General features: G+C 42.2%; 1 long non-coding RNA gene across 1 annotated transcript; it reads right to left on the bottom strand.

Moving 5' to 3' along the window:
- Positions 1 to 1,052: 1,052 nt before the first annotated feature.
- Positions 1,053 to 14,975, bottom strand: LOC131901503 (uncharacterized). Its single transcript, XR_009376750.1, has 2 exons — positions 14,440 to 14,975; positions 1,053 to 1,430 (listed from the first exon to the last, which is right to left on the bottom strand). It is a non-coding gene; the product is annotated as an uncharacterized LOC131901503 (long non-coding RNA).
- Positions 14,976 to 15,310: the final 335 nt, after the last annotated feature.

Below are 15,310 nucleotides of genomic sequence, written 5' to 3'. Positions count from 1 at the left end.
ATGAAAGCTCTGTTCCTTTGACTGTAGCTCACATTAGAAATAAGTAGTGAGGTGATCAATTTTATATATTTTAGATGACTATTAATTGTTCTGACTGGACACTTGTATCCACAGAACAGGGAATCAAGAATCTGGATAAAGAACTGAACTTATCACAAAACCAAACTACAGTAGTTACACTAGTTTGACCCAAATAGAACTGGATAAAATGGTGTAGCCCTGCCTAAAAGAACTATTATTTTATAGGTTTAAGATGAACAACCTGAGAGAAAATGTGTGACTAATACTTGGTGTGCTCTAACACAAACCCCTAGTCTCTGAAGCACATGGCCATGTAGCCTGTTTCAATTTTTTTAAATTTTATTTTATTTTACAATACAATTCATTTCTACATATCAGCCACAGATTCCTTTGTTCTCCCCCTTCCCGCCCCCCTCCCCTTCTCTCCAGCCTACCCCCTATTCCCACCTCCTCCAGGGCAAAGCCTTCCACGAAGACTGAAATCAACCTGGTAGACTCAGTCCAGGCAGGTCTAGTCCCCACCCAGGCCGAGCCAAGCGACCCTGCATAGGCCCCAGGTTTCAAACAGCCAACTCATGCAATGAGCACAGAACCCAGTCTCACTGCCTGGATGCCTCCAAAAAAGATCAAGCCAATCGACTATCTCACCCATTCAGAGAACCATTGGTTCATAGTTCATGTGTTTCCACTTGTTTGGCTATTTGTCCCCGTGCTTTATCCAACCTTGATCTCAACAATTCTTGCTCATATAAACCCTCCTCTTTCTTGCTATTTTTTTAAAATAGTTTTTGGTAATTATATTACATCATTTCCATTGTTGTTTTCTACTTCTTAGCCTTTCCATAGACACTTCATTGTTTTCTAATTCATGGTCTCCCTTTCCTTTAACAGCAGTTACTGTTTTATGTGACTTAAGTTTGGCTGCAGGATTTCTGAGATATAAAGGAAATGGTAGGCTGCACTGGCTGGTGACTGTGTAATGGAATACACATCTCTTGGAAGAGGAACAGAAAGTGCTCTGAGAGACTGGAAAAGTTTCTACTAAAATATATATTTCCCAGACCAAAGCCCCATCTGGCCCTAGGGTGGAATCCAGAGCTGTGAAGGCCTGTGCTGCCTTAGTCATTTGATCTCTGCTTACCTAGTAGAGGAGCTGCTACTGTCCTGAGGCCCTGTTGGAGACAAGCTATTGAGAAACTTTGGGCAAGCCTAACAATCAGGAGCACCAGTGGGAGGTAGATTATGAGTTTTATCAAGGGTTCTCCTCTAATTAAGATATAGGGAACCATGAGGTAGTCCATCAGCAATGCCATGGTGAGTAGAGGTACTTTGCCTTTCATACAGGAAGAGCAGGATGGCTGAGCTGTCAGGTCTGCTGGGAGTTCAATGGATCATGTGACAGACTGCTTCTGTTGGAGAAGCAAAAAAAGAAAGGAAAATGTCACCATGAGGCAGTCTCAAAAAAATGGAGGGTTGGCTGAATGAGAGCTTTCCTAGCATGTGTGCATCCTATATTGAACTTTATCATGAAAAGGTCAAAACAAAAATTTGGGCTACTGAGATGGCTCAGTGTGTGGGTAAAGGTGCTTGGCCCCCAATCCTGGATCTTCAGGAACAGTGTGGTGGAGAGTGAGAACCAATTTCCGTAAGTTGTCCTCTGACAGCTCTATGGACATATTGAATTGAACCCTGACCTTAATAAAATAAAAATGTCATGTGTTAAAATGTCACCACAAAACTCAGTATTTGCACAGTCAATGCTAATCAAAATGTTTCAGCCAGGTGATGGTGGCACATGCCTTTAATTCCAGCTCAGGAGGCAGAGGCAGACAGATCTCTGAGTTTGCGGCCTGGTCTACAGTCCAAGTACCAGGACAGTCAGGGATACATACAGCTACTCTGTCTTTAAAAAAAACAAGCCAAACCAAAAATTAAATACATAAAAATAAATGTTTCCTAAGCATATCCTTAATAATTTCAGAGTGAAAATGCCATGTTTTGTAACCAGATATCACCCCTAAATATCATGCATGAAGCCCTTAAGGAAACTGGAGAATAGCCACATGGTAAGGCAGGACATGGTGTTCAGGGCCATGATGACCCTCAATATCAGCACACCCTTGACACTGACTCATGATTCCAGAAAGTCAAACCATGGGAAGTTTCTGCTCTCTCACTTGGAATATGGAAGTCCTGGGTTACATCTCCACAGGCCTGTGAACACACATGTCCAACAAAGAGGGTTGGATATGGTAGCCCAAGACCTTAATCCCAGCTTTCAGGCAGAGAGAAGCAGATGGATCTCTGAGTTCCAGGCCTGTAAGGACTATGTTGAGAGACCCTGTCTTGAAAAGAAAAAGAAAAATGCATAATGGAATATTGGTCTTTTTGAAAGCAAATCAAGAAATTCTACTCATCAAGAAAAAACTGCTGGTTGCAGATGCTGGCAAATGGCTGTAAATAAATGCTCAGACTGTAGTGACAAAATGTCCAACTTAGAAAATATTTGAACAGACAGGTCAGCAATGATATGAGAATATAATGACCAATAAGTGGAGCTGTGAAGACACTCGGAGGGTTTGAGCAGTCACTCTGCAACCCTGAGGACCTGAGTCTGAATCCTCAGCACCTACATAAAAACAAATCCTGGAATATCATGGAAGCTTCTAACCCCAGCAAGGGATGAAGGACATAGAACTATCCTGAGAGCACGTAGCTCAGTGAAACCCTGTCACAAAATGAAGATACATGTTATTTCTCTCTGGTATCCATGTTTGCACATATGGTTGTACAATCTGTCATGGTCACACCTGTGTCACACACACACACACACACACACACACACACACACACACACACAAGACAAGCAATGGGTAGAGGGCAATGCTCACAATCAACTGATGTGGCGATTGAAATTAGAGGGGAAACTGGAGCACCTGACCAAGAAGACTGGCCCAGTGTGCCTGAGGGAATTTGGAAATGGTGTGGCAGTTTGAATAACCACTGGGTAGGTTTGGTGGCAGCCAATCATGGGTCTCTATAAGGCAGCTTCTGGGAGAAATGGAAACACAATACAAGCTGAGCAACCTTAATCCTAAACCTGAAATCTGGAGTTTGAGAACACTGAATTTCAGATCCAAGTGTCCCTGTGCCTCATTATAGGAAGTGCTGCTCAACTGGAAGTGGCTTTACTCAGGACATGGAGATAAGATCCTCCAAGAATCCTCAACCAGTCAGAGGACTCCACCCTGGACCACACCATCTGAAATCCACTCAGCCTCAGGGGAAAGCTGCAGGCGTTATCATGACAACATAGACACTCAAGACTCCAGTCAGATCCAGGGGCCACCAGCTGGGGCCTGCATGAAACTCAGCTGCAGGGTTCTGTTGATGGACCAGACCCAAAATTCCTGCCAGCCAAGCCTTCAAAGCAGCATCAGCAACATGAATAGAAGCAAAGATAATCTTCGTTTTCGGGAAGCTGTCTGCTGAGTGATGTGAAAATGTTTTTCTTCAAGGCGGACATCCAGTCACAACACCATCCTCCCCAAGGCACAGTCTAGGCAGAGGCAAACATAACATTTGGATTATCATAAACCAAAATTCGATCAGGAGATGACCTTGCCTGTGCTTGGCAATGAGCCCTGACTTTGCCAGACAACAAGAAAGCCTATGCTCCAGGGGCGAGGTGTCACCACAGGAATACGCTTGCAGCTGACTGATCTCTCCAGGACACTCCCTAACCTGAGTATGTGTTCCCTATTTTTTCTGAGCATTGCAGCTGAAAATATCATACAGGAAGTTCAAGAAATGAACACCACCAAAGTTGTACATTTTACACCATTCTGGTTGGGATAGCAAAATCTCCCATGCCAGATGTGCTTGTGACCTACACCAAATGCCCACTGTCAGTGTCCATCACTAAGGAGCGTCTTGAGTTACTGAAGGGATGGTGTTGGAGGACAGACTTAACAGAATAGACACCCCCAAAAGCAAAGGGCCCACAAATGAGATGCCAGCACACATCATGGAGACTGCCTAATGCTGAGACTCATGACTATGCCCAAACCTGGAGGCCACAGGTACTTGGTAAAGGTCCAAACAGTGTCCTTCTGGATGTTGCTGTGTCTGTCCATGTACCCTCCACCCCCACCCACTCACTGTGTGATCTGGAGTAAAGGACTCCATTATGTTCTTTGTTTTCCTCTCATGTTGCCGGAATCTGGACTCAACACAGTGTTTGTCCTAGAACATGCATACTGCACCATGAAGACATAGAACATGACCAGGACCACACAATGGAGAGCTAGGGTCACTGGCTCTTCATGCTCAATGACAGGAAAAGCATCAACCCTTCTGTTACCTGCAGACTGGCTCCTTCAATCTCCCCAGGTATGCACAGGGCAGCTACTGCATGTAGCAACTTTTACAGGATACTTAGTGTTTACAAGACATTAATAGAATGCCTCTTGTATGCAGGTGCTTGGAGAAAGAGCAAACATCAAGTACAAGATAGAAACACCCTAGAAAGTGAAAGCTAGGGCCACTGGGATGGCTCATTGGGTAGAGGGATTGATTGGGATGACTCAGTGGGTAGAGGACTTGATTGGGATGGCTCATTGGATAGAGGACTTGCCATCAAACCTAATATCTTCAGTTCAATTCCTAGAATGCAAGTGGAAGGAAACAAACAACTCCCAAGAATTATACTCTGACTTTCACGTATGATCACATGGTTTCTCCCCATCACATCACATTGATGAAATACAATGAGCGAAAAAAGCAAGTTTGGGAGCAAAAGGATTTTGGCCTATACATCTATATCACTGTTTATCCTTGAAGGAAGTCAAGACAGGAACTCAAAGAGGCAAGGAAGCAGGAGCTGATACAGAGTCCATAGATGGGTGCTGCATATTGGCTTGCTTCTTCTGTGGTGACTCTAGCTTTTGTCAACTTGACATAAAACCAGCTAGTGTATCCCTAGAAAAAATTGGCTGACTGCTGAGATCTTGAATTTCCTGACTTCTTATTCTTTAAATTAGCAGAGAAAAAAAGATCCCTTCCTGTCACCATCTGGTCTGGCCCAACATGAGGTCAGCAAGACCCAACTATAGCACAGCCTCACCCATGGCCCTTCAATGGCCCTGCTTCACTCATGGTTGCATTCTTCCCCCAACTCTGCAGTCCCTCCCTCATTCCTATTTTCCCTAATCTCGTAGGCTCAGCCCTTTAGTCTTCATCAGAATGGAGACTCTCTTGGAAAAAAGGACTCCCTGCCCAGGGAGACGCTACAGCCCCATTATGCTTAAACCCTCCAGTAACTCTTGGGCTGCCCCAGCTCCCCAGACACTGCTTGCTGCTCCCTTTCACCTGCACACTACTTCCCAGCTGTGCTTCATATAAGCACTGTAAGATCTCTGCTCTCATTGCCTGTCCTCCTATGGTCCTTTGCTGTGCTTCAGATACTGTGTTGAACTTTCTGATTATAGCAGAATCCACCATGGCACTGATCCTGAATCCAGCAGCCACCAGCAGCATAGATCATGGGGCCAATGGCAGCTTTGTGCCCTGCACTCAGAGCTACTTCCTCCTTAAATGGTCACTCCAGGCTGAGGCACACTTATTTGCTGCTGGGTCTTTCAAACCCTAACCCTTCATGCCTCTGAACACTCCTGGGTCCAGTCCCTCAGTGCAAACCAGTACCTTCTGCTGCCTTCCTTGCCCTGCCTCTTCAGGTACAAATGCCCCATCAGAGCAGCTTGTGTTTCTCTGGGTTTCTGGTGTGCCATATGGCTTTCCTCCCATGGTTGGGGATGTCTGCATGCATGATTTATGGCTGCAGGTTCACTATGACAAGAAATTACCTTTTGATGTAACATACCAAGTGGGGAGGTGGAACAAGAGTGATATTTTGGCTTCTGTAATTACTTCCTGCTGACATTGGCACATTATTGTCAGGGCCTTGGAAGGCTAGAATGTTAATCAAAGGTAAGGAGGCAATTTAGAAACCTCTGGTTCATTGACCAGCTGAAGAAACAGCATTTGCATCAGTTGGATTAGTTTATATCAGCTTTCATGAAGTTCAGGGCTCATACTCATATAGAGCAGGTTGTCATTAACAATTGATGCTTGGATGTGTCTGTCAGCAAAGTGCAAACCTGTGGAGACAGATATAAACTAGAAACAGAAGTTAAAATTTATGACCTTATTTGGAACTTTTAGACCCATATAATGCAAGCCTTTATGTCACTAGACCTTTCTATTTCTCAGACCCTTGTCAGAACCATCCAACCTGTCAAACAAGACCTGATTGGGGAGTGTGGATTAAGAAGAGACAGATAGAAAAAACAGAGACATACAAGAAAGAAAAAGACATAGGATAGATTTTGGAGGACTGTCACTGAATACTGTTGTATCCAGTTTACTCTGCCCATTGCTTATATTAAGCTGAGCAATAGACAAGGGAGCATCAGCAAAGCATACTACATTGTTACAGACTTCTTTATCTTAAGGTTGTTTGGGTTCAAGGAGCAGTTAAGCCACTTCCCTGCAACACAGATCTTAAAAGGTCTTATTAATAAAAAACCTAGAGCCAGATATTGGGGTATAAGCTGAAAGATTAGAGAGGTAGAGAGAAAGCTACTACATCTTAGCCCTATGAAATCCTCTGCCAAAAGAGAGAGTTAGCTCCTCTCTGCACCCTGCCTTATCACTTTCTCTCTTCAGAACCTCTCAACATAGTTACTGACTCTCTGTATGCAGAAAAAGTGGTCCTACATATTGAATTGCAGAATTTATCCCTGATGAGTCAGAATTAACTTTGTTATTTATTCATTTACAAGAAATAAACAGAAACAGGAAGTATCCCTTATATATAACTCACATCTAATACCTTATGTGTCTGTCAGGCCCTTTAGCATGAGAAAATGAGGAGATTCATCAACCAATGATAGGAAATGTGTGGGAGGCCTCAGAATTTCATAAAAAAATAATGTCAATAGTGAGGTTTTAGAAAAGGATTTTCTCATAATCTGGAAACAAGCTAATGAAATTAAATGGAAATGTACTACTTGTTCAGTTTACAATCAGACTCCACTACCCGCAGGATGTAACCCAAAGGACACTCAGAAAAATGAAATCTGGCAGATGGATGTGTTTCATTTTGTAGAATTTGGAAAATTGAAACATGTGCACCACACCATTGATATCTACTCAGGATTTCCATAGGCAACTGCTCTGACTTTCAAAAAGACTGATTTTGTAATCCAGAAATTGCTAGAAGTTATGGCCATCATGGGTATACCTGTACAAGTTAAACCTGACAATGATCTAGCCTATGTCTCAGGTAAAATGAAAGTTTTTTTGCTTATTACAATATAAAATATATTACAGGTATACCATGCAATTCTACAGGAGAAGAAGTCATAGAAACATCAAATTGAACTCTAAAGGGTATGCTAAATAAACAAAAAGGAGCAACAAACCCCCTAGAAATAGATTACATAATTCTTTATTAACTTTGTATTTTCTCAATGCTAATGAGAAAGGAACAATAGCTGTGGAGAGACATTAGACAATAGAAAAAAAAATACAGAGTTAAATCAGCCTGTATATTTTAAGGATGTGCTAACCTCAGAATGGAAACCAAGATATATATGTCTTACGTTTGGGATGAGATTTTGCTTTTGTTTCTACAGAGAAGATAAGCTATAAACACCATCAAAATTGATAAAGGGCTGGGCGGTGGTGGCCCATGCCTTTATTCCCAGCACTCTGGAGGCAGAGCCAGGCAGATCTTTTTTTTTTTTTTTTTGGTTTTTCGAGGCAGGGTTTCTCTGTGTAGCTTTGCGCCTTTTCCTGGAACTCACTTGGTAGTCCAGGCTGGCCTCGAACTCACAGAGATCCGCCTGGCTCTGCCTCCCGAGTGCTGGGATTAAAGGCGTGCACCACCACCGCCCGGCGCCAGGCAGATCTTTGTGAGTTCAAGGCCAGCCTGGTCTACAGAGGGAGATCCAGGAAAGGCACAAAGCTACACAGAGAAACCCTGTCTCGAAAAAAACCAAAAAAAAAAAAATTATGGGGTTGAGGATTTAGCTCAATGGTAGAGTGCTTGCCTAGCAAGAGCTAGGCCCTGGGTTCGATCCTCAGCTCCACAAAAAAAAAAGATAAATGTTTGATTTGAACAAGACAGACCTCTCAATTAGAAGAGGTGATTGTTCCTCAATCAGCATGACTAACCCATTTAAAGTAACTTGGCTTAATGGTATTACATCACACTTAAATTTCATGTCTCCCTAAATGTTTGTTTCTGCTTTTCTCTACAAACACTTATCACAAATGGTGTTTATGTAGTCCCACTTCAATTAAAAATTAAAACTGGCTTTGGAGTTGGAGAATGCATCTCTCCTTCTTTAAAGCCAAACATGTTAAAAAGAAAATGCAAAATCTCTGTAACATGTCAGAAGAATAAACTTATATGGGACAGAAGAAAGCCAAAATTAAGAGACAATTCTACTGCCACTGTTCTCATAATACTTTGGTTCTGTTTTGATTCCTCAAACTTTCCTTACAGTATGAATTTTATATCAAAATTTATATATATATAATATATATAACATATATATTATATATATATATTTGTAACTCAACATAAATCCAGTTACTCTGAATCTGATACAAGAGAAAGTAGGAAGTAGTCTTGAATTCATTGGCATAGGAGATCACTTCCTAAATAGAACACCAGTATTACAGTCACTGAGAGAAGCAATCAATCAATGGGACCTCAAACTGGAGAAGCTTTTGTAGAGCAAAGGACATAGTCAACAAGACAAAGCAACAGCCTACAGAATGGAAAAAGATCTTCACCAACCCCACATCTGACAGAGGGCTGATATCCAGAATATATAAAGAACTCAAGAAATTAGACATTAAAATGCCCAACATTCCAATTAAGAAATGGGCTATAGAGCTAAACAGAATTCTCAACAGAGGAAGCTCAAATGACTGAAAGACATTTAAGGAATTGCTCAACATCCCTAATCATCAGGGAAATGAAAATCAAAAGGACTGTGAGATACCACCTTACACCTGTCAGAATGGCTAAGATCAAAAACACTGAAGACAGCTTCTGCTGGAGAGGATGTGGAACAAGGGGAACACTTCTACATTGTTGGTGGGAATGCAAGCTTGTACTTTTCCATTTTGGAAATCAAAATGGCGATTTCTTAGAAAATTGGGAATCAATCTCCCCCAAGTCACTGCTATACCACTCTTGGACATATATGCAAGGAATGCTCAATCGTAGCACAAGGGCACAGGCTCAGCTATGTTAATAGCAGTATTTGTAATAACCACAACCTAGAAACAACCTAGATGCCCTTCAAATGAAGAATGGATAAACAAAATGTGGTACATATACACAGTGGAGTACTACTTAGCAGAGAAAAACAATGACTTCATGAGGTTTGCAGGCAAATGGATGGATCTAGAAAAAAAATCATCCTGAGTGAGGTAACCCAGACTCAGAAAGACAAACATGGTATGTACTCACTCATAAGAGGATAATAGATGTAAAATGAAGGATGACTAGACTGCTACTAACAACTCCAGGGAGGCTACCTAGAAAACAGGACCCTAAGAAAGACACAGGGATCACCCAACAACAGAGAAATGGATGAGGTCTACATGAGCAAACTGGATGTGAGAGGGGGTAATGAAGGGCAAATGTTGGGGGAAATAGAGCTTAGGGGAGTGGGAGTTCCCAGCTGGATCAAGAACAGAGAGGGAGAACAAGGAAAAAGAGACCATGATAAATGAAGACACCATGGGAATAGGAAGAAGCAAAGTGCTGGAGAAGTTCCCAGAAATCCACAAAAATACCCTCACAATAGACTATTAGCAATGGTCAAGAGAAAGCCCGAACTGACCTTCTCTGGTGATCTGATGGCTAAACACCCTAACTGTCATGCTAGAACTCTCCTCCAATGACTGATGGAGGTGGATGCAGAGATCCAAGGCCAGGCCCCAGGTGGAGCTCCAGGAGTCCAATCGGTGAGAGAGAAGAGGGATTGTATGAGCAAGAGATATTGAGACCATGATTGGAAAAAGCACAGGGACAAATAGCCAAACTAGGGGAAAGACATGAACTATGAACCAATAGCTGAGGAGTCCCCAACTGGATCAGGCCCTCTGGATAAGTGAGACAGTTGATTAGCTTGAATTATTCAGGAGGCCCTCAGGTAGAGGGACCGGAACCTGTCCTTAATGAATGAGCTGTTTTTTTTTTTTTTTTTTTTTTTTTTTGAGCCTGATGCCTATGCTGGGACACTTTGCTCAGCCTGGGTGAAAGGAGGAGGGAACTGGACCTGCCTCGACTGAATCTACCAGGCTGAGCTGAATCCCCAGGGGAGGCCTTGCCCTGGAGGAGATGGGAATGGGGGGTTGATTGGGAGGAGAGCAAGGCGGGTAACCAGAGGAGGGAGGACATGGGAATACATGGCTGATATGTAAAATTAAATTAATTATAAAATTTTAAAAAATGAAATGCTTCTCCTATCAAAGTGCTAAAAGAAAAAAAATCTATTTTGCAAGCTTTGCTGACTCTGATTTCTGCCCCCAGCATGTAACAGGATCCTCCTAAATTCTGATTTTTTTCAATGGAAAAACTTTTACAACTCCCAAACATATTCTGTTACAGGAGTTTATTTTAAAAAAATTTTTTTGTCTCATTTAAATTGGGGTGGTTCACCCCTACTCAAACAAACAAACCTTCCAAATAAGAATAGCAAGAGAGAATAAAATATTAATAGCTGGACTTCATATATACTACATGAGTTCTAATAAGTCACCAAAATTGTTTATGTGCTTCTATTAAAATACACCAACGGCCGGGCAGTGGTGGCACATGCCTTTAATCCCAGCACTCAGGAGGCAGAGGCTGGCGAATCTCTGTGAGTTCGAGGCCAGCCTGGGCTACCAAGTGAGTTCTAGGAGAGGCACAAAGCTACACAGAAAAACCCTGTCTCGAAAAACCAAAAAAAAAAAAAATACACCAATGGACACAGGTGTCATTTATTTGTTGTGAGATTAGCCAGATAAGGATTAGAATTCTGAGATTGAAACAGGCAAACACAGCTCTATATTTAGGATCAAACATGTTCATTTCAAACTTCGCTCTCCATCTTCTTTGCTTTTAGCATCTGAAAAGTGCTTAATCAATAAAGAGTAGCTAGCTGCTGAGTCTTTCCAAATGACAAAGGACAGGAGCCACACACAATATTTGATAACAGTCATGAAGTGAAGTGGTAATTTTTTTCAACCAAGTCAAGTGATTCCCTGCTCTAAAGCATCATTTTCAGCATTTTTGTAAGTTTAGGATCTGATTCTTCTGTTCCCAGAAAAAGACGTTCACTAGAAAGAGATGTGCAGCTTAGCTCATATAAATGCTAGCTCATCACCCCCATCCCCCAAAAAATGTGCAAACAAACAAAAAAACAAAGTCCCACTTATGAAGGAAGTGATTTTATAAGTCATGCCTTGAGATAGCAATCATCTCCATGGTGTATCCCAACCCATCTTTCTCTACGTAGAAGAAACTGACATGCAGAGAGGCTAAACTGCCAAAGACATAACCAAGAATTTCCTGGGTGTGCCCACTGTCCTGCCCTTGTTTTGCACTCTATTCTTCAGGCCTGCATTCTAAACCTGTACCTCTGTTTATTTCAGACTTTATGCTCGTTGGATAGCCTTTGATGTAGCTCAAAAGGCCCTGTTACAGGTCCTAGGAGGAGAAGGACAAAATCAAAGTGACTTTTACAACTGATAAGGTCTATTTACCTTTGAAGAAGGAAATTTGTCAAAGATCTGTTTACAGAAACCTTAATTAAGAGGCACAGGAGTTAGAGGGATACTGAGAAGTTTTCACAGGGAATTGTATACATCAGGCCTAGGCTGTGTCATCCATCTCCAACATAAGGTAACTAGTGGACACACTGCCTGTCACTACTTACACCCCCACATACCTAGAATTTAAGGTGCTACTTTGCTCTCAGGTTTATGGAGCGTCTTCTGACCTTCACGGAAGGACATAGCATAAGATTGAAATTCATAGTCAAGGCTCTAAATTCAAACCCAATTTCCCATATCTGAAAATTTTAATGGTCAGGAAATTCAAAGAAAAATACATTCATTGAAGTGAAGCTTGTATATAACACATTAGAAGAATTTAGCATGGTACTTGATGTGGCAAGACAATATCAGGGCACTTTTGTTGACAGGGTGAAGTGGTTTGTGAGTATATGGGTGTCTCTGTGTCTTTGTAAAACTGTGACAGGGAAACACAGGTTGGGTTCAGGATGAAGTAGGATCTCTTCTTCTGAAACAGATATGGTGCTGTTGAGCATTTCATGAAATACACATCTCACAGACCTGTGGAAACCCCACTGTCATAGAGTACTTTTTTTTTTTTTTGGAGTACTTTCTTAACATCTTTATTACACTGAGTTATCAGGTACAGCAACTTAGAATGGGAAGAATTGATCATAGCCAACAATTTCAGGTAATAGTTCCATTTTTGGAAAATCAAGATAGGGATTCAGCTAATCATATCACATCCACAGCCAAGAGCAGAGATAAACAAATGTACGCATGCTGCCTGTTTGCTTATGCTTATGCTCTAGCTTTTTCATATGTACACAGTACAGGTTGCAGACAATGAAATGATTCTGCCCATTTTAGGGACTCTTATCTCAATTAACAATAAAATCCCACAGAGACCTGCTCAAAGTAAATCTGATCAATATAATTGCACATTGAGGGTCCCTCTTCCCAGGTGACTAGTTTGATTCAGTCTGATAATAAAAACTAAGAATCGCCAGGAGGTGGTGGTGCACGCCCTTAATTCCAGCACTTGGGAGGCAGATGTAGACGGATCTCTGTGAGTTCAAGGCCAGGCTGGTCTCCAAAGTGAATTCCAGGAATGGCTCCACAGCTACACAGAGAAAGTATGTCTCAAAACTAAGAATTACATTCCCCAGCATCGCTGACAGAATTTGAGGAGATTTCTGCCTGCATTCAGAGATGTGGTTCTCAACCTGTGTGGGTCACCACCCCCTTGGGGGTCGCATATCAGATATAATGCACATCAAATATTTGAATTACGACTCATAACAGTAGCAAAATTAGGACTGGAGAGATGGCTCAGAGGTTAAAAGCACTGCTTGCTCATCTAAAGATCGTGAGTTCTATTCCCCACAACCACATGGTGGCTCACAACCATCTGTAATGATATTCAGTGCCCTTTTTTGGCCTGCAGGGATATGTGCAGACAGAATACTGTATACATAATAAATAAATAAATCTTTTAAAAAACAGTAGCAAAATTAAAGTTAAGAAACAATGAAACAGTATGTTTAGGGCTCACCACAACACGAGGAACTACTGTTCATGCTATTTAAAGATTTAAAGGGTCAGAGAATTGGAAAAAAATAACCATTGATCTAGAGTGTCCAGTGGAACCCAAGTGTCTATGTTGCTAACTATGAAGGGGCTTGCAAAGGATTTTTCTGAATGTCCTTTGCTCTAAGGGAAACTCAAGTTCTGTGTGGAAAACTCCAGCTATCTGGCCACCTTTACTACCCAGTAACAGCAGACCACTTTGAGCTACTGAACAGAGAGTACAAAACCCACTACACACATGCTGATGACACAGATTTTAGTCACATTGGGCTCCATGACCATATCACGCTCCTATGGGTACTTGTTCCTAGGCTGTATCAGCCTCTTCCTCTAGCATAACTCTGCCTAGCTGTTTCCTGTAGATGCTTTACCAGGAAGTTGTTTAGCAATTGTCCTTCTCAGTCAGCACTAAGTCTATAAAGTCGTGGCTAAGGAGATAAGGAGATGTAGGTACTTTTTTTTTGATTTTACATCTTTTTTGTATTGTTTTGTTTTTTTCATTTTTCATTATTAAGAAATTTACTACTCACCCCACATGCTGTCCACAGAGCCCCCTTCCTCCCTCTACCCACCCCCATCCCTCTCTCCCAAGCCACTCCACATTCCCACATCCCCCAAATCAAGGTCTCCCATGGGCAATCAGCAAAGCCCAGCAAACTGAGCCTAGGCAGGTCCAACACCCTCCACACTAAACCAAGACTGTTCAAGGTGTCACACCACAGGCACTGGGTTCCAAAAGCCTGCCCATTGACCATGGATAGATCCCAATCTCCTGCCTAGGTGTCTCTCTAACAGTTCGAGCAAAACAACCATCTTCTGTATCCAGAGGACCTAGTCCAGTCTCATGGGGGCTCCACAGCCACCAGTCCACAGTTCATGGGCTTCCACTAGTGTGGCCAGTCACCTCAGTTGCAGGTACTTATGATGAACTTCAGCATATATTAATTTTCGTGATATTATTACCTTGTGTACATAAAATTTCAGTAGGAGATAAAGATTCAGTTCTACACAGAGAAAGAACTGGAGGATGTTCAATCAATCAGGGAGGGATCTCTGGCTTTGGATGAAGGGGGTGCTGAAGGGCTTCTCTTGTATCCCAGCAGAGGCTCCTGCAAAGGTCAACTTGACTTCTAGTGTAAGGAAAGCTCATTAGCAGGGAAGCAATGTCAGTTCCCATGACATCTGCAGCTCTTCCCTAGACATTCTATTGTATCCTGGAGAGCCCTGGCATCCTCTGTGATGTCACTATGTTGTGGCAACACCCACTGTCCTTGGGAAGTATAATCAGTGCTTTCACCATTTACTGATGAACATGATGGAATACTGAAGAGTCTAAATTGGAAAGAGAATGGAGAGGGTAGAGAGAACAGAGAGTGACAGAAGAAAGCTGATCTTCAGCCTCCGTGTAAAACATCAAGGAAGAAATGATCAAGAGAATGGTGCAATAAGTTCTGTACAGGAAAAGGGAAGCTTCCTGGAGGAAGTGGGCTTGAGCTGAATCTTCCAGTAATGGGGAAAAGAAAGTTGGAGTCTCTGGAAACCAACAGAACTTCCCTGCTTGTCATGCCTCTTGAAATTCAAGGATTTCAGGATATTAATTGTTTTGCCTCAGAAGTCAGGAACTGGTAAGATCAAAGCTTTATGCTGGGAACCCTTGGTTTTCATTCCTTTTGGAGGATAGGCATTGGTGATTGAACATGAGACCAACATTAAAGAGGGAGGGATTAATGAGGTGAGCCCATTTCAAGGCAGGACATCACTCTACTTCAACCACACTGGCTAACTTTAAGTACTTCTCAGCTGCTCTGTGTTCCTGAGTTGTCAGTGAGGTGAC

Source organism: Peromyscus eremicus, unplaced genomic scaffold, assembly GCF_949786415.1.
Source record: "Peromyscus eremicus unplaced genomic scaffold, PerEre_H2_v1 PerEre#2#unplaced_92, whole genome shotgun sequence".
In the NCBI taxonomy this organism is placed as follows: domain Eukaryota; kingdom Metazoa; phylum Chordata; class Mammalia; order Rodentia; family Cricetidae; genus Peromyscus; species Peromyscus eremicus.
Note: the sequence above shows the minus strand (reverse complement) of the source record. Positions and strands in the feature narration are given on the sequence as shown.